This window comes from Podarcis gaigeae (genome assembly GCF_964106915.1).
Source record: "Podarcis gaigeae genome assembly, chromosome: 12".
NCBI lineage: Eukaryota > Metazoa > Chordata > Lepidosauria > Squamata > Lacertidae > Podarcis > Podarcis gaigeae.
Window position 1 is genome coordinate 32,113,568 of NC_139688.1, and position 27,422 is coordinate 32,140,989.

At 43.1% G+C, this 27,422-nt stretch overlaps 1 long non-coding RNA gene across 2 annotated transcripts in view; it reads left to right on the forward strand.

Moving 5' to 3' along the window:
* LOC310828268 overlaps nt 1-27,422 on the forward strand; it is an 89,849-nt gene that overhangs the window by 9,211 nt on the left and 53,216 nt on the right. For both annotated transcript variants that reach the window (XR_014556802.1, XR_014556803.1), the window contains exon 2: nt 25,225-25,324. This is a non-coding gene — a long non-coding RNA (uncharacterized lncRNA). The remainder of the gene's footprint in view (nt 1-25,224; nt 25,325-27,422) is intronic.

Below are 27,422 nucleotides of genomic sequence, written 5' to 3' on the forward strand. Positions count from 1 at the left end.
GTCTTGGTTGACCACAAACTTGACATGAGCCAACAATTTGATGCGGCAGCTAAAAAAGCCAATGCAATTCTGGGCTGCATCAATAGGAGTATAGCATCTAGATCAAGGGAAGTAATAGTGCCACTGTATTCTGCTCTGGTCAGACCTCACCTGGAGTACTGTGTCCAGTTCTGGGCACCACAGTTCAAGAAGGACACTGACAAACTGGAACGTGTCCAGAGGAGGGCAACCAAAATGGTCAAAGGCCTGGAAACGATGCCTTATGAGGAACGGCTAAGGGAGCTGGGCATGTTTAGCCTGGAGAAGAGGAAGTTAAGGGGTGATATGATAGCCATGTTCAAATATATAAAAGGATGTCACATAGAGGAGGGAGAAAGGTTGTTTTCTGCTGCTCCAGAGAAGCGGACACAGAGCAATGGATCCAAACTACAAGAAAGAAGATTCCACCTAAACATTAGGAAGAACTTCCTGACAGTAAGAGCTGTTCGACAGTGGAATTTGCTGCCAAGGAGTATGGTGGAGTCTCCTTCTTTGGAGGTCTTTAAGCAGAGGCTTGACAACCATATGTCAGGAGTGCTCTGATGGTGTTTCCTGCTTGGCAGGGGGTTGGACTCGATGGCCCCTGTGGTCTCTTCCAACTCTATGATTCTATGATTCTTATCCAATGTTTGCTGGAACCTGCTCTCTGAACCCTTTTGGAACCATTTTGGTGAAAAGCCACCTATAGCCTAGAATTAAAAACAGCTTCTAGACTCAGTTCCCAAAGTGGCCTTCCCCTTGGGAAGAGAGGGAGAGAGGTCTCCAGCGAAGAAGCACATACATTGAGTGAACTGCATCCCAGTTGGGTTTCACGTGGCTTATCCAGTGATTTCAATGTCTGTGGCCCTTCAGGCATTGATTCACAACAGCTCTCATTATCTATGGCCCTCTGCTGCACCGGCTAGAGATGATGGCAGCTGGAGTCAGACAATACCCAGAGCGCCACAAGTTCCTCATTCTCAAGTTAGAGAATATCAAGTCTCAGGTCTTGTGAAAGCCCTCTGACTGATACCTCTGTGCTGTAGGCATTGTTGAACAACAACTCTCATCATTCCTGGTCATTGGCCATGCTGTTGGGGGCTGATGGGAGTTGTAATTCCACAACATCTGGAAGACCACGTGTTAGCCACCCCTGATATATGCCTTTCTGTCTGGTAATCATTTTTTTTAATAGGAGAGCAACCAAAAATCAACAGCAGAACCCACGTGTCCATATGCCAAGTGTCCGTTTGCCCTGTGACTATATCAGCTCAAGTCACTTGTGGAACGATAACATCCCGAGGTATTGCAACAGAATCAGAAGCTTCCCTTATTCAGCTGCTTACATTTGTTCTTGTTTACACTGTGTCTCGTTTTTGATAGGAAGTTTACTTTCTAGCGTTTCTGTTTGGAAATCCAGCAGTGGTGAAGAAAGACACACTGCCCTTTGATTCGTGCCAGCAAGTGCAATGCAGTGGCTAATAAAATAGCTTTCAAGCACTTCTTTTCCAAGCTACAAATACGGTCTTTAATTGCATCTGTGGCAAAGATCCTAGTCATGCCTCAGGCCTATTCATACGGCATGATGTGTATTCCATATACAATGATACAAACAAGATATGTGACATGCCTTCTATAAGGTGAGCAATTCCGTGTTCTAAGTACAACTCAGTGTGCCCATTTAATGCAGAATTCAAGAGGTCATCTATAAGATAGTCATAGCAGGCCTTTGAGTTCCTCATTAAATCAGGTGCTTTCCCTACAGCTTAATCATTTTGAAACCAAAGATAATAATTATGCCATTTCTGTAAGTTTGGCAGCTTCTTTGGTTTGTCAGGTCTGATTAGCTCTTCAACATCACTTGGGCTGTCCCAAAAGATTTCTGGCTCAAACGATCCCATTGGCAACAGTTTTGCTTCGTACTCCTGGCACAGAGGATGGAAACAGAGTTCTGAACTGTATCTGTACAGTTAATTAGGATGGGACACCTTGACTGCAGTCCAGTGGCTTCCTGGTTACATGGTTCCGCATCAACTAGCTCTTGCATTTGCATCAGTGGGCTTTGAACAGAAAAAGGCAATTCTGCACATATCAAGTATTTTCTCCTTGTGGAAGACAACAGGGAGCACCAACTTGCCTGCAGCTCAAGATGACATCCCTTGCTTTGAATTCTGTGTGCAAAGGCCTTGCACTAGTTTCCTAATCAGGCTATTTGAAGGATGTCAAAACTAAGAAGAAGAAGAAGAAGAAAGCAGAAACAAAGTCATGTTCCATAGATGTGTTTTCCACAAGTAGCCAAATTCATAAGCTGAAATTTATTGAATGAATTGGTAATTGGAGACCAGTTTACATAACCATCTTATGACCCTGAATCTCACCTTTGTACCATGCCATTGGTGAGCCAATCATGCTCAGAATTACATTTTAGCTGCCTACCTGTTAGGATTGGTGTGTGTAGGTGTAGAGCTGTAGAAGCTACTGTAAGTGTTTGACAATCAAGAATGAACTCTCTGCCATGTGCATTCCTTGGGCTGGACAACAATCTAGGTTTCCTAATGTTTAACCCATTATGTTTTATTTATTCAGCACTTAATTTTTGTGTGAGAAGTCCTAGCCAGGGATTCATATTCGAAAGAAACAAGACATTTGAAATGGAAACAATAGATCTCTTTATTGTAATCAAATGACTGTCCCTTGCCATTTCTGAGTTATAATACTCACATACTCAGAGAACGCCGGTGTGGCTGTAGTCATTAGAATGCTGGACCAGCACCTGGGAGACATGGGTTCAGATCCCCATTCAGCCATGAAGCTCACTGGGTGACCTTGGGCCAGTCTCACTGCCTCTTAACCTAACCTACCTCACAGGGTTGTTGGGAGGATGAAATGAAATGGGAAGTGGGAGAACCATGCATGACTCCTTGGGAGAAAGAAGGGATACAAATGTAATAAATAAATAAGAAATTAAACCATGTTGGTCCCAATGAAGTCACTAATAATGTAGATTTAAGAATGCTTGAATATGCTGAGCAAGAGTTTCAGATGTTAACATTCAATGCTATTCCCAGCTGTATATGTTCAGCCTCAATTCACTTGCTGCAGTATGAAGCTAATGATAATGTCCTGCCTTAGAAGGCTGGTGAAGGTTTGCCGGGACAATGAATGTAAGACACTGTGAACCCTAGAAATCCCCTTGTGTTATTATCATTAGACTTTAATCCCTTAAAAAGTCTTTTTGGTAGAAAACCCCCTAATGTCAGCTACCTGCAGGTCAGTGATATCTCAACAAGAGCCACACAGCTTCTTTTAAACAACTTCCTTAATCTTGAGCATGGTAGAAAATTACCATGTGATTTTAATTACCCAAATAGATGTAATTTCCAGAAGGACAATATCAATTGTATTGAAAAGCTAGATATAGTCCACTAAGATATCTTGCCTCATTGACAAGACAATGCATAGCTTCTGGAGCCAGCCTGTAGTGCTGACTTAAGTTCCATTAATATTATAAAGGGATTGTCCTCCCTTTAATTGCCAAGCTATTATCATGCCAACACAAGGTCTTGGGGGAATTCTACTCCTTACAACTGTATTTTTTTGCATCTGGCATCATCCAACAAAAGAAAACTGAACTGTAATCAAAAGAAACAGAAAGCCTGTTAATTCTGAAGCAGAAAATAGAGATTAGAAAGCATTTATCAATACAAAGAACACATCTTGTTCACACACAACAGAGTAAAGCTTCCTCAAGAAATCCCCAGTGATATCAGTCAGGAACTTTAGACAGGACTTAGAGAGTCTTGTAGAGAGCCAGTCTGGTCTAATGGTTAGAGCACTGGACTGGGACTTGGGAGTGGGTTCAAATCCCCAATCCCCACTCAGCCACCATGAAACTCTCTGGATGACCTTGGCTCAGTCACTATATATATAAAATGGGGATAGGGAGAATTGTGTTTGCCACCTTGAGCTCCAGTGGGATATAAGTGTTCTAATAATACATTTGGTCTGCCATAGAATTTCCACCCTCCCCTTTTAAACACCCCTGAAATTTCTCCTTTCAAACTGAAACTGCTTAAACCAAGAGATAACGTACGGATTGCCAGCCAAAATGGATTTTTCCCTTATGGTGTAATTTGGATTGTTTAATTGCGGAACAGCCAAATGTGAATTTTGTGACTAGCAGCAGTTACAAATAAAAAAAAAGTATCAGCTGCATATTTTATCCTTTATCTCTCTCCCCCCCCCCCCCCCGCAATCTTCCTTTCTCTCTGCTCCCTCTCCATTTTTCATTTTTACATTCATTTAATGCCGTGTATCCTACTGTGGCTTCGTGCCTCTGGATTTGACCCTGTAGCCCCTTGTGTACAGAAGTAGCTGTGCTCAAATGAGTAGCACATTTCGGTTCACTAGGATGACGCTTGAGAGCCAAGTTGCTTGTCTGCCTAAGTGTTTCCAGGACTCAGTCACCAGTAATTAAAAACAAAAATCTTGAGAGACAGCCAAGGCATTGCATAACTACGACACATGCACTTTTTATTACCCTTCCATAGATTCTTCCCTTGCCAAAGGCATAAAGGAACAATGACATTGGCTCAAGGCCATCTCTAGAAGTATCCCATACATGTCAATGAATGTATCTCACACTTGCATAAAGTGACTTCTCAACTTCCATTCAGCCCTGCCAATTGCAGCATTTCATACCCTTCCATTGATAGTATAATGGATTAGTGTCTCCTGTACTTCCTCTGACTTCTGAGCCATTATGATGTCAATGGAAAAAGTCTTATACAAATTCTCCCACTCAAAGACGACATTTTAACACCCATATTTTAGATTTATATATGCAGTGATGCTAATGCTCTCATCACCCCGATATATTATATTATATTACACACACACATATACACACACACATTCCTTTAGCTATTGACAGTTTGCAACTTATTTTAAGCTGAAACGCAAAACCGTTTTGGGTTACTCAGGAAGCCAGTAAGTAAGTGCACATTCCAGAAGAGCATTCAGTTCCTGGAAAGAACACTCATTCAATTCAATGGGACTTGCATTAGGGACATTGCTGGTGGAACGTGCCCTTTAATAACACGAGTATAATATGATCATTATGTATGGGATTCTGCTCATTGCTCTGGGTCAACCTAGTCAGATGGGCAGGGTGCAAATAAAATTATTATTATTACTATTACTATTATTATTATGTCAACAGTTCAGAGGGCTGCTGGTGATCAATAACCCAAATATTGCCACCTCTGAATCCATTGTCAGGCCAATCCGGTAACAAGACTCTGACACTGGCTTATCAGTCTAGCTGCATTTAGGGTGTGATCCTGTGCCCATGCAGCTGGGAACATACCCCTGAGAAGTGAGTGAGACTAACTACTCAGTAAATATGTGTCTAATTCCACTGAGCACTATTAAGCTCCATTTACGATGATGAATACCATGTAAGCTCCTGATTATTAACTTTTAAATCAATTGGATGTGATCTGAAAAGTAGACGAATCATGTTCTGGATGAATCCTACTACACAACAGGATAACACACTTTTATAGTACTGGATTGTCCCTTAAAACAGTGTGCACTTGTTTTTGAATTACATGCTTAATGGAGTTCACAATAAAAATTTAGGTAGGATGTCATTATAGAGTTGGGTTGATTGTTAGCTTGCCTGAGTCTTCTTTAAAATAAAACAGGAGGGGCTGAATATAGGCCAATGTACAAAGCCAAGCCTGGGTTTGTTTCTATTAGATGGTTCCGTAGAAGCACTGCAAGTAAGACCAGAAATGAACATCACATGATCAAGGTGCATTGCAGGGGTTGGACTAGATCACAGCTTTGTGTGTTTGTGTGTGTGACACATTAGTGTGTAGGTATGTGGGTTAAACCACAGAGCCTAGGACTTGCCGATCAGAAGGTTGGCGGTTCGAATCCCTGCGACGGGGTGAGCTCCCGTTGCTCGGTCTCTGCTCCTGCCAGCTGGCTCCTGCCAGTTCGAAAGCATGTCAAAGTGCAAGTAGATAAATAGGCACCATTCTGGCGGGAAGGTAAACGGCGTTTCTGTGTGCTGCTCTGGTTCGTCAGAAGCGGCTTAGTCATGCTGGCCTCATGACCCGGAAGCTGTATGCCGGCTCCCTTGGCCTACAGAGCGAGATGAGTGCCGCAGCCCCAGAGTCGGCCACGACTAGACCTAATGGTCAGGGGGCCCTTTACCTTTATGTCAAACAAACATTCCCCGTACTCCTCCCCAGGGGCTGGAAAAGGGTTAGTTTAACCTCTGGTTGGCTAGTCAAACTGAATTACTATCATGAAATGATGCTTGTCCAAAAAATGTGTCACCAACTTGAAAAGTTTGGAAAGCTCTGGACTAGATGATCCTCAGAGTCCCTTTGAACTCTACAACTTTGTGATTTTAAGGTGCAAAGACTTCAGTATGGTGAGCAATAGTTCAGATGACATTTGCTGTGGACACTTCCAGGCTTGCTACCTTGGGGTGGAATCCTGACAAATTCAGGACATGCAATTATGGTGGATTATATGTTGCATTTTTACATATAATGAAGCAGAAGTGTTCATTGGATTTAAGTGGGGCAACCCAGTCAGATGGGCGGGATATAAGTAATTAACAACTACTACTAATTAATAATAATTTCTTTATGGGGGGGGAAGTGTTATCTGCCTTGAATATCTATTTTTTAGATAAATAAAATAGTTACTGCTTCTTGATAGCAAATGACTGATGAAAACAAAACCCTGTCATTTCTCTCTCGCTCTTTCTTTCTCTGCGTAGAATCAAAACATATAAAATATTTCCTGGGATGGGGATGCATATTCTCAATCAATAACTAAAACCTCATGTTACACAAAGGAGAGCAAGCCATTTTCTTTTATAATAGATTTCAGAAAGTGACCACACTTTGCATTTCCTGCCTTTATGGCGGTTTTGGGTTTTGAAAGTCCCATCAATACAAAGCAAAGAACAAGTGTAGCACGAACGAACGAGCCTGTACAGGAGAAAGGAAAGACACGAAAACTCACAGCAAGGGAAGAAGCAGACAGATCTATGCCTCAGGTCAGGTTTCAGTCTGACCTCTGTCTCCATGTATGTGGTCATGTTACCCCAAAGTGCTTCAGGCAAGTGGCAATCGAGACGTCGGCAAGGTGGGCCTGTTGGCATCTAAGCCACACGTAAAGCTGAGTGGTAAGCAACAATCTCACCCTGTTCTTAAAAAAAAATTAATTATCTCAAATGATACAAGTTGAAAGGTTTGATTTGAAGCATGGGCGTAGTCAACAGGGGGGACAGGGAGTGGCAGCTGTCCCCCCCCAATCAATACAAATCAATAAAAAGACATAGCAAACTGAGGTTCTGCCCCCCCAAACAAAAGGCCTGTCCCCCCTAACAAGAATCTTGGCTACGCCCATGATTTGAAGTCAACAGGTAATAAAGCCAAAGTTTCCATAAAGCAACAGGGGAAGGGACATAGAGCGTCTGCCTGTCATGAACTGGCAGGACAATGGGGAGGAGAAAATCCCAGTGAGGGGTGTAGCCATGACTGGTACACACCAGGGCAAGCAGGGGGTGGAGAAGGAAAGGTTGGGGGTGTAGAAAGTACTCACAGGGCGACAGAGAAGGGCAAGGGGATGGGGGTCTGTTCACAGGAACCCAAGGAGCAGGACTCAGAGCCAGAGGGTCCCCTGTCTCCATGAACGTGGCAGGCTCTGCGGTGTAGGAAGCAGCAGGAAGTGCACTCTAGGAGGCTGAGTCAGGCTCAGCTCCCTAGCTGGCCAGGTGGGGCTCGCTAGAGGAGGTGTGTGATTCCTCCTCTGGAGGAGGCTTGGAACAGGTGAGGGTCACTTGCCTCATCAAGCCCAGATGCTGCAATCAGCAGGCAAAGTACAGAAGGGAAGCAGAGCTGAGGTGCTGGGTTTGCTCAGTTTGTGGCTTAGACTGTGCTTTTCAGGACTGAACTCCAGGTTCCCTGACCCTGGACCGGATTCAGAGGCAGGAACCTGGCCTGACTGTTGGACTTGCTGTTTTGAACCTGGACTGTGTTTCCTGACATATTGGACTGCCGGGATGTTTGCCCTTGGGACTGTATACACCAGTGGGACTGGTCACCAGGTGTGCCAGGGTTCAGGACAGTGCCTTGCATGCAGAAGGCTGTCAGTTCCATCTCCAGCATCTCCAGGTAAGTGTGGGAGAGAACTCTGCCTGAAATTCTACAGAGCTGCTGCCAGTCAGTGACAATCATGCTGAGCTAGATGGACCAATGGTCAGAGTCAGTAGAGGGTAGATTCCTATATTCCTTTCCAGGAGCCCAATTGGTATCTCCCCAAAAGTGTCAAACACTCTAGCCATATGGCACGCCTCACAAAGTGTGTTTGCCATTCCCAGAAGGCTGCAGCTGGAGGGGTTGGTTCACTCCAATTCCTGAACAACCCACCTGGCTCTTCTGCTAATCTACAGTTGACTTTAGTTGAGATTGCTGCATTGCAGTGTTTCTCAACCTTTTTCCAACCGTGGCCCCCTTCTAACCTTGTTTCCTTCCTACGGGCCCCCTGTCCTACCGGTAGAAAGGTAGCTATTTTGTTTGTAAATAGAACATGTTTTGTTTCTATTTTTTTAATAAATATATAAATTATATAATTTTACCTGTGGCCCCCCCTGGAATATCCTGGGGGTATTATCCTGAGTCATATCCTGGGGCCATATGCCCTCTGGTTGAGAAACTAGATTAGGTAATCCTTGCAGTCCCTTCCGACTCTTCAGTTCTATGATTCTATTCTCCATACCACCAGCATGGCTGTTAGCTCACAGAATTATGAAATTGAAAAGGATATCAAAGGTAAACTACTCCAACCCCCTGTTGATGTAAGAAATCCATTGCTACAGCATCCCTGCTGTGCTTCCATGGGGTATATAAAAAGACCCATTGTTTATGGTCCCATCTACGCTATACATTTAAAGCAGTTTCATACCACTTTGAATAGCTTTCCGCAAAGCATTCTGGGAGCTGTAGTTTGTTAAGGGTGCCAAGAGTTGTTCGGAAGCCCCCAATACCCCTTGCAGAGCTCCGCTACCCAGAATTCCCTGGGAAGAGGGGTGGATTCACTCTGTGAATTATAGCTCTGTGAGGGACACCCAGCAACAAAAGTCATTGATTGTAATTAGGTCCCATTGATTTCAAAGGGAAAGAAGTACTGCAAACGTAGACTGGCTCCAACTCATGTGCTTTAATATTTGAATGATATTTTCAAAAATATAATGAAAGCAAACAAAATCTCTTTCATTAGGAGAGGTTACAAGACTTCTTTCCACATGGATCACACTATTCCTCTATCACTAGCCTACTAAGCCAAAGGCATCTGACCTTTCCAGTGAAAAGGGTTCCCTAAATTGTTTCCTGTTTTGCAAAGTCTGGGCAGGCATTCTTCAGCCAGCAAGCGGTGTGGGGGTGAATGTTGCCAAAGCCGAGGCCTCAGGAGCCGTTTGTACTGGGGAGAAAACAAGGTTTTCTGCTAAGAAAGGGTTGAAAGATCAGGAAATATGGGCAAACTAACAGCTCAAATGAGAATTCTGCTCTAGTACCAAGAGATAAAACACCACTTAGGTATTTGTACTCCATATCAGAGCTGAAAATGGTACCCTGAAGAATGGTTAAATGAATCCTTGCAAAAGCCCCAAACAAAAAACAAACCCTAGTTTCACAATTTAAAAGAGTAATGTTTAGGAAAGAATTGTTTATGCCTTTGGATGGATTTTTCGTCTTCTCTCTGTCCCACCCCTCATAATTTACCCCTTCCTTCTATGTCATCTATGCCCCCTACCCTGGTTTTTTTTCTTTTCCTCACTAGCTGGTAATAACCAACACAGGGATCTAAGTCATAGACAGTTGTGGTCAGTGGCTGTAGGACAGTGGTAGAGCATCTGTTTTGCAGGGAGAAGGTCTCAGGTTCAGGTTCAATCCTCACCATTTCCAGGTCAGGATGGAAAGGACTCCTGTAAAATTCTGGAGAGCTGCTACCAGTCAATGTAGACAATACTGAGCCTGATGGAACAATGTTTTGCTTCGGTATAAGGCAGCTTCCCATGTTCTTATATAATTAGTAAGCACAGGAACCAATGGTCTTCACTGGCATTTCATAGTTTATGAGAACTGTATTCTGCTAAGTAATTTTAAATTTACATATAATGTGTGTGTGTGTGTGTGTGTGTGCGCTTGTGTGTGTGTGTGTGTAATCTGCTCTTCAAAGTGGATCCCGGTAGATTGATCCAACCACCAGAGGCCTCATTCAAATCCTTCTAGGAACAGAACCCCAATGTTATCAGAGGATCAGACTAGTAGTTCCAATTTATTGATTAATCCCAACGGTTTTCAGCATTTACGACACATCGTTAAAAGGAAATCGGAGTTTACGTGATGAGGAAGAAAACCTCATAAAATCACAAGAAACATAAAAAGCAGGGAAATGTAAGGGTTCTTAGGCAAAATAGCCCCTTTATGCAACAATTTATAGCTAATAGACTGTTTACCTTGAGATGGATAGATTTCGAATAAGATAGCCACACTTACCTCGCTTGCAGATGCCCTGTTGATTGAGCCTTTGTCTTGATTTATTTGCACAGCATTTGTGGGAGTGTTAAATGACATCAGTCTTCGCTGTGATTTGATTGTGGGGAGGTTATACAATGTCGTGTCAAGCAATTGTCATCCCACACTTTCCAATACATTTCTCCCATCATTTTGTTTATCTCAGACAGTCCAGTTTTGGGGGAGGAGTGGGTTCATTGCGCAAGAGTGTGTTTTAATGGTGCAACCTGAATAGGGCAATATGTGACTGCATCCATACTGTCCAAAAATAGCAACTGGAAGCCCCCTTAGATCCCATTGACCTGTATGTGAAAAGGAAGACAGATTAAATTCCCATTGATCTCAATGAGTACCAAGATCAGCTAACCAAGTCTAGTGGATAGTTTGCAAAACCCATTTGGCTTTCAAGCCATTTCAAAATGGGATCTGGGCTTCTAAGCAGACCTAGGTAACCATTTGCTCCATGCAGACAGGTAGTTGTCATGAAAAGAGCTGGCTACCTTCTTCCCAAGAGCTACTTGGATTTGCAAAGAGATGTTTCTTGTCTCTCTCCTCTGGTTTTGAAAATGCAGTCAATCAGAATAGGCAGAAAGCACTCTTTAGTGAAAGAGCTGATGAACTATCTGGTTGTAGAAGACTGTGGAAAGGCCATATCTCAAAAGGATCCCACTTGGTCCTTTGCATGCAGAAGGTCCCAGAGTCAATCTCTGACATCTCCTGGAAGGACTGGGGGAAACCCATCTGAAACACTGGAGAGCAGTTTCAAATTTGTGCAGACGGCACTGAGCTACATGGGCCAATGGTCTGAACTGGTACAGGGCAGCTTCCTATGTTTCTAAGAATAAGCAAACAAAGTCTGCACATCTCACATAAATGCAGGGTGAGTCCACAGCTGGGGACACTGTGTGTGTGAGCAACTTCCTACTTACACAGGAAACTGAGCCTACACCAATATAACCCAACAGGCTAGTTGAGACTGGATCCTTTAAGTCAAAGTGGTGTCATCAAACTGTAGAATCCCAGTCATTTTGCATCACAGGCTCTCACTGGACTTGTTGCATGCACGATGCCATCTGCATCTGTTTTGTAGCAGCCATACCTCTTTATCACTTTGTCTCTGTGCAGTGGCATTCTGTGCCGTGCCAGCTTCTGCACTTGGGAGGTGGGTATCTGGAACCAGCTTTGCTTCTTGTCTCGAGGTTCCCACCATACACTTAAGGGAAATGTGAGGTCGGGGTGATGGAAAGGTCACACACACAAAAACATCCTCCTGAGTTTAATGCCTGGGTCAAAGTCTGTGCAAATGAATGAAATGTTTGCTTACAAGGCATGTCATTTCATTGTTAGCAGACGGAGTCTTCCCACTTGATCCTTGCTTCCAAGTTTCAGAGATAAGACTTTCACATTCAAGGATGCGGGTACAAATGAGTGCACATTGACTAAAGACCTAGGCTTAACCCTTCCCTTCAATGTGCCTCCACACATCTTTCTATAAGCAGTGATTTCTAAAAGAAACTATCCTCTTTCCAGTATCCCTTTTTGGAATAAGAGCAGCTCACTCTAACTTCAGGTGCCCATCTTAATCTTTCAGTACGATGAAAACAAAGACAAAAAAATCCAAAATCCTTATTGTAACAGCAAGGAATTGTAAAGGAATATGTGGTTCCCTTCAAAATGACATTTCCTTAGCATACAGCCCTACAATATTCAAGCAAGGTATATTGCAGATACAGCAATTTTAAACAGAAAAACTAAAACAAACCTAATTGTTACGTGCCTATGGATTGCCAGTCTAAACCAATGAGAAACCTGAGTGGTTTTTTTTAAAAAAAAAACCCCTAATATTTATGTGCACATTACATGGAATACTGAATCCTTGCTTTTCCCCGTCTTACTAAAACTCAAAGATCACCCAAATAAACTTGCTGGTATTCATGGCTGTGCTGCCACGTCTTCCATTCATTTGTCTGTGGCACCATTTCCAAGAGATGCCATTTGCAAGCTACCAACATGCTGAGGACACTCGAAACGCAACAAAACAATCCCACTCTCTCCATTCGCAGTGTTTGATATTAGGCCAAGTACAAAAGTGTGCTGCTTATGAGCAGCTGAAGAAAACACAGCAAAATGTTCCCTTTGAGAATGGCAGAGGTGCTTTCGGAGACTAAGAGTACATATGTTCAAAAGTTTTGATATGATGATTTAGTATACTGGGAAAATTAGTAGACTCTCTGAATATGTGGAGCTTCGTTGTAAATGCCTATGGGCCGCGTTCAGTGATGCCTGCTTGCTTGTGCAGTGGAAATAACACTTGTGCAATGGGAGTTCTGGTTCCTCACCTCCCACCTCCAGCCCATCCATACACCCCAAAATTCTGCTCTAGGGGATCCCCCAACCCTCCAGAGCAGGCTTGGGGGAGACTTGAAGGGCTGCACGGGGGAGAGCAGGAACGAAAGGCCTTGCTGCATGAAAAGATGCCCACTTGTGCTGTTTTAGCGTCTAAAATGGTGAAATAGGTGTGGGGGCAAAGCCTCTTTTACCTGAATGCTCTAGTCTAAGTCATATTTCAAGTACAAATATACATTTAGAGGGATTTCTACATAAAAGATCAGGCTGTTGTGTGCCCTTGAATAGGTAAAAAGAAGGCAAAGGACCCCTGGATGGTTAAGTCCAGTCAAAGGCGACTATGGGGTTGCAGCGCTCATCTCGCTTTCAGGCCAAGAGAGCCGGCGTTTGTCCACAGACAGCTTTCCGGATCATGTGGCCATCAGGACTAAACTGCTACTGGCTCATGGAATACCATGACAAGTGCGAGAGCGTATGGAAACACCATTTACCTTCCCTCCACAGCAGTACCTATTTATCTACCTGCACTGGCGTGCTTTTGAACTGCTAGGTTGGCAGGAGCTGGGACAGAGCAACGGGAGCTCACTCTGTCACAGGGATTCGAACCACCGACCTTCCAATCAGCAAGCCCAAGAGGCTCAGTGGTTTAGACCACAGCCCCACCCGCGTCCCTACCGTGCCCTTGAATAGCTCCATATGGAGCGAATTAAGAGTCAAATTATATGTTAAGGTTATGCTTAATCATGAAGCCAGTTTACAATGGGGTTACACTTTTGCCTTCTTGTCTTCTAAAACATTCTGCAAAGATGGAGGATTTAGTTCAGTAGAGCATGTACTACCGTGTTTACGAATAATAGCGGGAATTTTTATTTATTGCATTTTTTACCTTAGCTCTAAGGCAGCATAAATTCTTCCAGGTTTCCACTATTTATCCTTACGACAACCGTATGAGGCAGGTTAGGCTGAGAGGGAATAACTAATATAAGGACTGTGGGCTTCAGGGCTGAGAGGAGATTTGAACCTGGGTCACTCCTGTTCTAATCTATTGTGGTACCCACTACACCACATTTCCAAAAATATTAAAAATACAATAAAATTAATTATAAATTATACAATTGTAATTCTAAAATTCATATAGTCTTAGAATCCCTTGTTCCAATAAAGTTCCATTTTTGAACTGGGGAATAACCATACAAAGTAAAATACTGGTTTAAATGTAATGTTTTAATTTATTTTTTAAACCCTCAAATTAAGTCTTTTCACGTAGAAGAAGTTTAACATAGAATCTACCTGTCAGCTGAGCCGAGTGGGTGCTCATCATTCTATCCATATATTGGTTAAGATAAATCTTTCTGAGTTTTTACACGAAACAAGCTTGCAGCATTTAGTCTAAAAAAGCAAAACGGACTTTGGAGTTTGGTTTCTAGCAAAGAGGGAAGAAGACATTTAGAGCAGACGCAAGAGTGATTCATACTATAAACAAACTGATTAACATATTTCATAAAGGTTGCTGAGAGAGAAAAAGAGGGGGGAAAGATGTAATTGGTATTTTAAACAAAGGACTAACGAACAGAAATGAAATAAATGTCTGAATATTGCTGATGAGAAAAATGTTCCAGTTTTTATGAGGTGCTAAAGGTTGAAAAGACAAAGTACATACACTCCAAATTGGGCACTTGCAGTTTAAAAGAAGCACACACCCATTTAAAAATCTTGGTTCCAGCTTTCTGTCTCCACAGATGACTAAAATAGTTGTTGTTCTGTTATGTCCTCTCCTTGTCCCTAAAGCAGCTGGCAGCACATCATGGCACTGATTCAAACCCAGAACCAGCCCTCGACTTGAGGGGCCAATGCTTCAAGCAACACCAAGCAGCTGGGTCTGGTCTGGTCACCATTTTAACTTCCCACAATGCTCCAATATAGCATTGCTCCAGGGCACTGTGAGAAATAAAAATGGCATCTGACACCCCAAACCGTCTGAAGGCAGTCCTGTATAGGGAAGGTCTTTTATTTAATGTTTAATGTTTTATTATGTTTTTATATTTGTTGGAAGTTGCCCAGAGTGGCTGAGGCAACCCAGTAAGATGTGTGGGGTATAAATAGTGAAATTATCATTATGGAATGGAATGTCCTTATTTTCATTGGAGAAATGTTGGAAGGTATGCAATTAGGTACTGCTATCCAGTGCTGCTTCAGATGAACAGGCATTGGTGATGGTCCCATTCTGGCTCTCACCCCAAAACACACAAGCAGTAGATCTTACTTGCAATTATTCAGTACAGGTACTGAATTATGATACAGGCTGAACAGCAGACACAAAGCTCAGGAACCATGGTTCAGGAGTTCAAGAGCAGGGCAAGAAGTTCAGAAGTTGATATGAACAACAAAGATGTCCCAAAAGGTTTCCATGCCCCACTGACCAAGCTTTTAAATACAAGACTCGCTCGCCTTGCATGAATGTTGGGATTGCAAATGTGCGCTCCTGTGGGGTGCGTCTTCTCCTGCCTACAAATGTGGCATCCGGTTCTAGGCAAAAGACTGTGCCTTCCTTTTTGAACTCCTGTTCAGTCTCTGCCATTTCCAGTTCCACCTTGCCCTCCTAGCTGCTCCAAGCTCTCCTCAGCCTTCACTGAGACTCTGCACTCAGAAAGCATCCCTGCTCCTGCTTCCATAGCAGCTGAAGCTGGGCAGAACGGAGAGATCTGCCTCCCCTCCAATCCAGGTTCCTATCATCCATCTCCCCTTCTGTTTCTTCCTTCTCCTGTGACAAAACCTACCAATCTGAAATCGGTCCTGGTAGCAGTGCAGGCCTCAGGACAAGATCTGAAGAATGCCAGGTACAGATGCTGCTGGCACTGTTCAACCCAGCACATCCTGAGTGGTGATATCAAGAGTAATGCTCATGATAGCCCTTAGTGCATGCAATGACCCATCAACACCCAGATATTTGGATAATGCTTCTTCTTCATGCATGCATGTATTATTGTGATAAGGTTGAAGCTCAGGGCCGGCCCTAGCATTAGACAAAGTGATGCAACCACCTGAGACAGCAAATGTTCAAGTTATTCTGGCTATTCCTCTTGAGTCTCCAGCCATTCTTCTCTGTTGCCACATGGCCTCTTTTGGGCCACCTTCTTCTCAGTAAGATTCGGTGGCTGATCCAGTTCACTTCTGTACATGGCATTGCCATCATGTTCTTCACCTCAGTGAGAAAAATATATTGGGCCAGCCCTACTGAGACTGCTTAGCTCCTCAACGCCAGCTGTTTGGCATCAAACTCAGGTATATTGCAGGAGCATTCAGCTGGAAGAATGGAGGTATGGGAGTGAAGAGCGACAGAGAAGGACATCTCCCAAGGAATCCAGAGATAATTGTGTGACTGATTAATGTGTTTATAACAGGGAGTGGGAAGAAATAGATGAGGCTCTAAGTGCAGAACCAAGAGGAACTCTGGGTGTTAGTAACCTGGGGGTTGTGATATGGAGAACACCATAATTAGTTTTTGATCACATGGTTTTGCGCAGTCAGATATCTTCATGGAAATTCATTTTACATGTCAGCAAAGATTTCTTTGGACAGATGTACTCTGTAAAGCTTTCCTTTTTCTGGGTTCTTCAGTGCTATTTGAATTTTCTGTGCTGATGTTTGAGTACACACGTTTGCTCTGCTGCTCTTTTTTGTTTCTTTGTGAAATATTTTTGAATAAAATACAGTTTTTAAAAACTATATCTGCTTAGCCTTAAGCATGCCATTATACATCTTGTATGAAAGGTGCTATTCTTCCAAATCTTGGCTTGTAAACATTATTTCTGGCTCTGCAACACTCAAACAATATTATTTGTTCTTTTTTTCATCTTTAACTTTCTCATTAAAAAAAAAAAGGCTGAACCTGTTGAACCACCTTTGAAACCAACAGGAATGAAGCATCTTCTCACCTGTGGATGATAACAATGTTGTCACATGAAGGCTGTTTCCAAAGTTCAGGGCTGTATGGAAAAGATCACCCTCAAGGTCTGTGTATCTTGTGGGTCACAAATCAAAACTGGCTTTGGTTGACATCTGCAGAGTCAGCTCTTGTCCTCAAACTGTGTATTCTTTTTCAATACAATTGAACAGGGTGGGGGCACTATCTTTGTATTATCCCAAGTGATCAATCACACTTTTCTGGGGGAAACAACTGTTAAGGTGAAAATGGAACAACACACAAGAGTGTGAGACTCCTCTGTTTGTTTCCTCAAAAGCCAACGATAGAAACTTGTCAACTGAAAGATCTGGGCACAATTCAGTATATAAGTGGACTACTGACAATATGTAGGATTTATCCCATTTTAATATAGATTCTCTTTTTTAAAAAAGAAAAGGTTGCAGATTTAATTATGTTGGACTTGAATGGTATTGCATTAGCTTTGTTATCAGCTCTACTGGTTATACAGGTTGCATCTTATCTTTGCTAAAGATTTGTGTTGGCAGATAGAATTTACAACCTTTGCTTATTTTTCAAAGTTGTACCCCACCTTTCTTCAACATGGAGGTACTCCTATTTAAACTCCCCCAACAGCTATTTGAAGGAAAGTAGCCTGACAGATGGCATGACTAACTTGGTAAACTTCATAGTTCAGCAGAGATTTGAACCCAGATCTCTTGCAATAAATAACATGCAATAAATAATAAAACAGCAGTAATAATAATAATAATAAAATATCCAAAGCTTAGGCTGTACCTGATCTTTACTGTATATGTGTTCTGATTTGTCTGTGGAGAGGTTATACAACAATGGACAGTCATCTGGATTTGCTGGAGGAGTGTTTACATGTCTTCCTGATAATCATCTCTTCCATCTACACATCTGAATGCACTTACCCAACACTTTCCTTTTTAGAAGTAGGACAGAGACCTTTTTAATCCACATCAATTGCACAAACTAGTGGTGGGTCTCAAAATTCAGCAACACACTGTGCGACGCCCAAATTCGGCTCCCCTCCTCCTCTCAGGCTCCATCGTAAATCATATTTGTGGCACCCCAGCAGCGTCACCTAGGCTCTGCACCCAGTGCAACCGAACCAGTTGCACTCTCCTAATCTGCCTCTATACAAACCTAAATCTCCCAATAGGTCCATTATTCCTTCCTGCTAAATACTGACAGCTTGGGGCGGGGAGAGGGAGAGAAGGTTGATAATTGTGGCAGTAGGAGAAGGAATGATGTGGGCTGGTGACAGACCAGAGCCTGAACAGAGGCTCGTGAGGGGCCTTGAGATGCTCTGAGACCTATGAGGAAAGGTAAAAGTAGAGAGTTATGTTTAGCCTGGAGAAGAGATTATTACAAAGTAATATGAGGGCAATCTTCATCTGTTTGAAGGGCTGCCCTATAGCTGGAGCAAATCCAGAGGGCAGGATGTGAACCAACAGGTTCAAATTAAAATGCTAAACTTCAAACTTTGACTGTACTTTCTGAAAAATTTCCTGGCAGTACAGTGGTGCCTCGCAAGACGAAATTAATCCGTTCCGCGAGTCTCTTTGTCTTGCGGTTTTTTCGTCTTGCGAAGCACAGCTATTAGCAGCTTAGCGGCTTAGTGGCTATTAACAGCTTAGAGGCTTTAAGAAAAAGGAAACAAACTCGCAAGAACTCGCAAGACGTTTCGTCTTGCGAAGCAAGCCCATAGGGAAATTCGTCTAGTGAAGCGACGCAAAAACCGAAAAACCCTTTCGTCTTGTGCATTTTTCGTTTTGCGAGGCATTCGTCTTGCGGGGCACCACTGTACGAGCTTTTTGACAGTGAAGGGACCCAGAAGTTGGTGAAGCATATATTTTTAAGTAGAGTCAGGATGTCCACCTAGCAGGGATGCAATAGTAGTGGTTTTCGCTCAATGCTGTGGTGGGGTTAGATGACATTTGAGGTCCCCTCCAACTCCATTGACCTGTGAATCTACGGACCGCAGGGCTAAGATCTGATTGCCTCTGTAGGCTGAACTGTTTTCCCTCCAGAGGGAAAGAATGGTCCTCAAAGGGTGTGTGTGTGTCTTCTGTGCAGAATCATTCTACCCAAATCATCAACATGTCTTTAAGCTCTGAGGATATTTTTAAGAGCCTGTTCGGCATGAATGTTCCTCATAGAAATTTCATCCTGATTCCCTGCCAATCCCAAAGGTCATTTCATCGTGGAGAAATAAGCGTGTCTTAAACTTCTTATCCAAACTGTTACAAACTGCTGCATCTGTCACTTGCCGTATCTGTTGGCACCGCTACAGATAAATGAAGCTTCTTTGCCATGAGATGAGTAAGGAATTGGTTCCAATCTAGCAGACTGGTGTTCTCTCTCCCTCCTTCATGTCTTTCTGTCGAGTGGAATATGATTGGCATAGCAAATCTAGAAGAGGCTTTGGATCTGAATGTTAACTGGGATTGAGACACAGGCAGGCACACACAACCATCCAGGTTGCCTGCAATGCTTTCTCCATTTCTTATGATGAAGATTTGCTTCACTTGTACTCAGTTTGGGGGGGCAGGGTGTAAGACAAGGGTTCCTTTTTAAAACAAGCAAATACACAACTAGCACGTGTAGACGCCTGCCTTGAAAAATCAGTCACATTCGTGTTGTCAGAAGATGAAAACAAGGAAAGCAGCCATACGAGTTACATGATAAAACTACTCTAATGGAATCCTATCATTTCAGTCATAATAATAATAATAATAATAATAATTTTATTATTTATACCCCACCCATCTGACTAGGTTCCTCAGCCACTCCGGGCAGCTTAACAGCACATATAAAAACATCGAAGATTAAAAACTCCCTGATACAGAGCTGCCTTCAGGTGTCTACTGAAAGTTGTGTAGTTCTTTATCTCCTTGACATCTGATGGGAGGGTGTTCCACAGGGAGGGCACTACTGCTGAGAAGGCCCTCTGCCTGGTTCCCTGTAACTTCATTTCTCACAGTGAGGGAACCACCAGAAGGCCCTCAGAGGAGGACCTCAGTGTCCGGGCTGACCAATGGGGATGGAGACGCTCCTTCAGGAATACTAGGCCTAGGCTGTTTAGGGCTTTAAAGGTCAGCACCAACACCTTGAATTTTGACATACCTGAAAAGCATGATTAAAACACATTAAAAGCATGTGCCATCCCCAAAGCACCCTTGGACTCACAGTGCTATAATTTCCAGCAACCTTAACCTACAATTCCCAGGGTTGTTTGGGGAATCCATGTACCATGAAGGTTTTTTTGGGGGGGCCCTTTCCACACACACACACACACACACACACACACACAGAGAGAGAGAGAGAGAGAGAGAGAGAGAGAGAGAGAGAGAGTACACATTTACTTGGCTTGCAGGTATATTGCAGGTAGAGGTCAGTGTTGGCAACTCTCCAGCCTTTCAGCCAGATCTACTGTTTTTTGTCCTCGTACACGGGGGAAATGATTTGGAGTGCTTCAGTATCTTCTCCCTTGAAGTTCCATTATATGTAACGGAATTTGCACACCATTGCTTTGAAACAGAAGCACCTTATGTTTTCAGTCTTCCTAAATGCTTAGCTTTGCCGCATACAAAGCGAGAACTACTTGCTGTTCTCCCTGTACACCTTCTCCAGAGTGACCCTATGAGCCAATCCTCAGTGCCTCTTCTAATCAGCCTAAAGGGTCAAAAGATGATGTTTCAGTAGTTGAAAAGCTTCCTTTTTCTGCTAATTGGCAGCTCTCAGATGTTGGAGGCAGGGAAATAGTAGTAATAGTTAACAGGTCTTCAAACACACACACATCCTGGCAAAGCCCCAGACCACTGCACCTTTGTTGGGGACGTAACAGGATCTGACACTGTGCAGAATTGCACTTGGAATAAACCAAAGTATGTGCTGAATTTTGTGCAAAAGAGCTTTGTTTTCCTAGCTTAGTATGAAGCCTGAGTTGTGGGGGGAGTTTACACTATAACAAACTTTCCCCTTTCTTGTTAAATGGGGAAGGCAGATTTCACTTGTGCTTCCCTCTATAGATTCAATACAATATTCCCTCCATTGAAATGAATGGGGCCTGCACCCATGAAGAGTTCCATGTGAACAGCACGATATACATAGTGCTCTGAAGTTTACAGTTTTCAGAAAATGCAGCATAAATACAAGGATCTGCCAAAGAAAAGCACCATCTCATTAATCCTTAACCTCATTGATTTGACTCAAATAATAGCAGAGTGAGGATTGGATTTAGGGTGTCTCTCTCGTTTCTCTCTCTCTCTCTCTCTCTCTCTCTCTCTCTCTCTCTCTCTCTCTCTCTGACTGGCTTCAGACAAACCTTTGGACGCCGCTTCCTCTCCCTCAAACACAGAGCTGTGTGCAAATGTGCAGAGTAGCACTCTGCAAATATTTAGCTTCTTTTTGATACCAGTGTCAAAACACTTATGTGCAATTCCAAAAAAACTCTGCATAACTTACCATGTTTAACCATACATTGTAGATCTGCCCCCCCCCCTCCCACTGCATTGGAAGTGTAGATCTTCTGGGAGGCCAGCTTGCATTGAAAGCATTCATTTATGTTCGAGTCCTGCCCTTCCCTTCCAATCCCTTCATATAAAAATGAACCTTCTCTTCCACGTAATCTCAGGAGGCAACCAAAAGTTAATAGGAATGGATTTGTTTGCCTAAAAATAGACTAGTGAGCCAAGTTTGCTACCCACCCCCCACAAACAACAACATCTTGCACATTCTGTACATAGTTACACTACCCACTTTTATAGCATTTTAATTGTAATGATTTCCTACAAAGGCTTCTAAGAGTGTTAGTTTGTTGAGGCTTCCTAGAATTCTCAGGGGTTCCAGTTTGTATTTTGTGCTTGTTTTATGAATGTACTTTTATTGTTGATTTCATGCTTTTCACCACCATTATGCATATGTGTGTGTGTGTGTGTGTGAGAGAGAGACATTATATATATATAAGATTTTAATTAAAGGGCGGGTGCCATGCTGTTTTTATTGTAATTATTTGTATCTTTAAAACAGATTTCATACATATATTTCGTTTCAGTTCTATCAATGTTGAGTTGTTTTTTTCTGTGTTTTTAGCAATTCTTGTTTTTACCCGTCAGTCGCCTTGAGCCCCATCAGGTGAAAAGGTGGGGTCTCTACGTATGTATGTATGTATGTATGAATAAATAAATAAATAAATAAATAAATAAATAAATAAATAAAATAAGTAAATAAAATGGAGGTGACGGCAATTACTAGGAAGAATACTGGAGTACTTCAAAAGGACAATATCCTGGACACTGAGGGCTGGTATGGTGTGTTGGTTAAACTGTTGAACTAAGATCTAAGAGACCAAGGTTCGAATCCCCACTTGGCCACTGGATGACCTTGGGCAAGTCACTGCCTTAATTCAGCCTAATCTACCTACGGCATTGTTGCTGGGATTAATTGAGGAAGGGAAGAACTATGTACAGTGGTACCTTGGGTTAAGTACTTAATTCGTTCCAGAGGTTCTTAACCTGAAGCACTATTTCTGGGTTAGAAGAGTCTGTAACCTGAAGTGTATGTAATCCGAGGTACCACTGTTCATCACCTCTTGCTCCTTAGAGAAAAAGCTGGTATATAACAGCAATAATTAAAATAATAGCACATTATTATCATATAGGGTAGCATCCCCACCATCCCTTACTTATGATTGCGTGCAGGGACATATAATGAGTTTCTTATTTAGGCTGCTCCTACAGCTGTGCATCAAATAAACTGAGAAGAAGGAACCACATCCAGCCTCACAATTAAACTAGTCATTTAGGAGTGTGGATGATAGGTCAGTTGTAGACCTTCTACTTTTTGAGCAGAAGATCCAATTACACTTCCTGGCCTTTCCAGTAAAACAGGGTTATGTAGCAAGTGATTAACCTAGAACCCTAGAGAGTCTTAGAGAAAATCTTATTGATTCTTACATGCCCTTGGGGAGTTTGGCAGGGGTGGCCACCCTGCCAGAACTTTGGCATTGGCCATTTTGTGGAAGGTGGAGATGACCAAAGGGACTGACATCATCATTCTGAAGCAACTTCTTCAAAGCAGCTCCTTGGTTTACTAGAGAGCAAAGGATAATGAAGAAGACTGGGAGATGTGTGAACCAGAAATATATTTGGAAGCAGAAAAAGCTGGAAATAAGGGAGAGCTCATTGTTGAGCCAACTCTGTCAGTGATGGTTGCAAAGATGCAAGACTTCACCACCACAGCTGCAACCTCAGTGTTGTCCTTCAGAGCTTTTCTGGTTGGCTCAGGGCCAACTTGATACACATGGAGATAGCGTCTGGAAATCTGCTATGACATGTTTGCTAGGCTTTGTGAGGACAGCGTTGGTTAGACGTCAACGAGTCAATCCAGAGAAATGACCAGTCTACCATCTAGTGTGGCTTTGTAGAATGAGTTTCAACTGTTGCCATCCAAGGAGATCAAAAAGGCACTTGGAGGGGTCTTGGCTGTTAATCTGTCTTCCAAGGAAACTCTGGGAATTATGGCTATGGAAAGGGAATAACAACTCTTGGCATCCTTAACCAACTACAGCTCCCAGCATCCTTTGGGGGAAGCCTGTTTAAAGTGGTATCACAGTGCTTTAAGTGTATGGAATGAACGTGGGCCAAGAATCTGTTCCCCCAGCTATTTCTGTTCCCACCTTTCCCCTTTTTAAAGCCACAGGACTCCAGCTGTGGACCTTGGCAGACCCTCTCCTCAGTTAGTGGCGACAGGGAATAGAAGCCTAACGGTAACAAATCCACTCTACTAATAGTAGACTCCCCTCCCTTTCCCCCCGATTCCTAGGAGACAGATATGGTTACGTAAGGTCTGTGACACGAGGCCCCTCTGAGGCTCTTTTAAAACAAGGGAACGACAAATTGCCTTTTTCTCTGCTTCCACGTGGACTTCAGCTGTCATTATTTCCGAAATAAGTTTTAATTAAAGCTGCCCTCCGTACAATGTGCTACACTTCAGCTGTGTAGCAAATAACACATTAATTTCCCCTGACTCCTAGTAATCTTACTCTGTTTTATCCTGTTAACATCTTGTTCTGGCAAACACCGGTGGGAAATAACAGGTGCTAGCAGAGAAGCAATACAGAAGAGGGTTAGTGGGAGTTAATGAAAGTAATCGCCTTATTTTCCACTTTTAAAATATTTGGGTTTTTCTTGGAAAACTTTCTGTCTTGGATCGTGACGGACCCCTCTCCATACAGCTAAGTTCTGCATGAAGTAATTCAGAGCTACGCCAAAGAGGGGTGTTTTCGACTGGAATGTCTTCTTCCTCACAGAGGCTCCATGTCATCAGCAGCTGCATGATGGGCAGAATAACCACGGCCACAGCTTTTCCTGCTGTAGAGATTTCAGAAGCAGCACAGGTTGAATTTCTGCCTGTCACACAGCTGAGAAATATCAGAAAGTCTCTGTCAGGAAAAAGAAATGGCAGCAACTGACTAGGTTGAGGGCTGAAGCTAAGCAAATCAGGGCCTTGTCATTACTTGGATGGGAGACCACTTGAAATCCGTTAAAGGAAGTAAATATAAGATACATTATGCAGAGGCTGAGTAGAAAAGACGAGTGTCTTCTTATTTTGAAGGTGTTCTAGCTTCCTCACAGGGCTGGCCCAATACATTTTGCTGTCCAAGGTGAAGATGTACAGAAACCTATCCAACAGGTAGTTGAATCTTATATATGAGGACAACATGTGAGCTTAAATGGTGCAGGACAGTCTAGGTGACACACAGAGCTCTGTCCTCCACACCTTACTGTCACACCTGCTACCTGAGGCAGCCACCTTCTTCTGCCTGATTGTAGGCGTGGTTCCACAAGTTCTTCACATCATGTTCAACCAAGGAGTCCAAATTATTGTTTTGTTTTTCTTTGTTTTGTTTCAGCAAGAAATAGCTGACCTTGGATGATGATGATGATGATGATGATGATGATGGAGGAGGAGAATGAGATTTTAGGGATCATGTTTCTTAGGATGTCTCACCTTAGACACGGAAACTTACATTTGCTATTCCATAGCGATGATTAAGACATGGAACTGCCTTATACCAAGGCAATCCAGTGTCCCATTCAGTCCAATATTGTCTATTCCAGGGATGGGAAACTTGTGGTCTCCAGATGTTGCTGGAATACAACTCCCATCAGCACCAGCCAGCATGGTCAAGTGTCAAGGATGACTGGAGTTGTGGAGATGTAGTCTAACATCTGTAGGGTTCCCCACCTGTAGGGCATTCTGTTTTCAAACACCAACTAGTCTCCCTTTCTATTCTAGGCATTTGGTCAACACGTGACAAGGGTATATCACACAAGCTGGCCTTCCTCTCTTCCGTCTGTAGATTTGCTGCTGTTGACCTTGATACATCATGCCAAAGGTGAGAAAAGGCTCTACAGGTACAACCAGATTTATTGATTGCACACATACGTAGTTAGAATCACAGAATTGCAGAGTTGGAAGGGACTATGAAGGTCATCTAGCTGCCATATGCAAGTGCTCTTTCTTGCCATGGGCCTAACGTACAGAGGGGAAAGCCAGAGCCAATTGGATGGAGGAGATGGGTGGCCAAAAATGAAATTTGTATTCAGTTTGGTTGGCTGCACTTGGTGTAGCAAGATCTGAAGTTGCGCCAAAGGCTGTAACAATAGAGATGCATCAGTGCTTCACACTTGAAAATATGTCTGCCATTGTTCACTTTTGCCTGTAGCATGTCATGCAGTCACATCAACGTTTGCTGCTTGTTGTGTTTAACTTGGAAAAACAGTCGCACTTAGCGTTAACCAGGTCTTCCCAACTAGCTTGTTTCAGGATTCAAGCTTCCTTTCCCCCCTTCCTTCCTTTCTTTAACGTTTACCCTGAAGCATAGCAATTGTACTCCCATTGGACCTCCTCATTTGCAGAGCACATGCTCAGTGATGCTGTTACTTTATGAAAAGCAGTTGTGACCACTGATATGCTCCCCAACACGTGAACCAAATGTCCCTAGGCAAATTTGCTTGGAAATAAGTCTCTTTGTTTTCAGCAGGACTTATTCTGAAATAATGGTGCCTATGGTGGTAGCTCTAGACTCTTGGGGGGCCCTTGGGCATGGTATCTTCAGTTGATCCCCATAGCTTGGAAAAGCAGGACATGCAGTCTGAGGCTGCATCTGATCTCCTCGGATATTCACTGCAAAGTTCAAATAGTAGCACTGTTAGGGTGTTGAGCCATCTGCTGGTTTTTGGGACCCTGGCATAGTGAAGTTGAGTGGGTGAGTTGGGTGAAGAAGGCTTTCACAAGTTAAGAATGCTAACGATCTGGATCAGATTATGTACATTAATAAAGTTATGGCCTCTGGTTCAAACCATTTACTGTGCCTTCGCTCCAGGGATGTGGGGGTAAAGACTCCACCAAGTGGCAATTAAAAGATGCATCATTTAAATGTGGTGAAGGATTTAGCCTTTGGTATGCTCTCATACCAAACACCCACATGGGTGGCGCTGTGGGTAAAACCTCAGCGCCTAGGACTTGCTGATCGTCAGGTCGGCGGTTCGAATCCCCGCAGCGAGGTGCGCTCCCATTGCTCAGTCCCAGCGCCTGCCAACCTAGTAGTTCGAAAGCACCCCCGGGTGCAAGTAGATAAATAGGGACCGCTTACTAGCGGGAAGGTAAACGGCGTTTCTGTGTGCTGCGCTGGCTCGCCAGATGCAGCTTGTCACGCTGGCCACGTGACCCGGAAGTATCTTTGAACAGCGCTGGCCCCCGGCCTCTTAAGCGAGATGGGCGCGCAACCCCAGAGTCGGACACGACTGGCCCGTATGGGCAGGGGTACCTTTACCTTTACTTTATGCTCCCATTGCCTTTAAGTAGAGGAGCTGAATGCAAGTGTGAGCTACTCACTGACTACAGAACAGATGTTTCAATGTTCAGACTAACAGCAAGCTACCAGCAGGTGCCTGGTTTTGTTTTTTGCTGAAGAGTCATTGTGCCAAGGGATGCTGTAGGCCTCTTTACAATGACAAACAGTCCACACCTTTTGCAAGAGGCAAAATTGTTAGCAGAAACAACAGAACTACCTCTTGCAGTAGTTTTACTTTCTCATCTGTAAATACAAGGCTGCTGAATTGACTGGAAAGATCTGTGGTGGTATATTTCTCTGTTGCCTATCTCAGTGTGGTGCCCATCAGACACAGTCAGCATAGCCAATGGTCAGGGATTATTGGTTTTGTGATCCAACAACATCAACTACCCTGCCTATTATAAGGGTAGTTTTTAATGTTTGATGTTTTATTGTGTTTTTAATATTCTGTTGGGAACCACCCAGAGTGGCTAGGGCAACCCAGCCAGATGGGTGGCATACAAATAATAATAATAATAATAATAATAATAATAATAATAATAAACAAACATGTAATAAAGTGGAATGCAACACTTTGTTTAATGAGGAATGTATATCAAAATATTTGATGTATACCTGCCAATTTCAAAAATCCAAG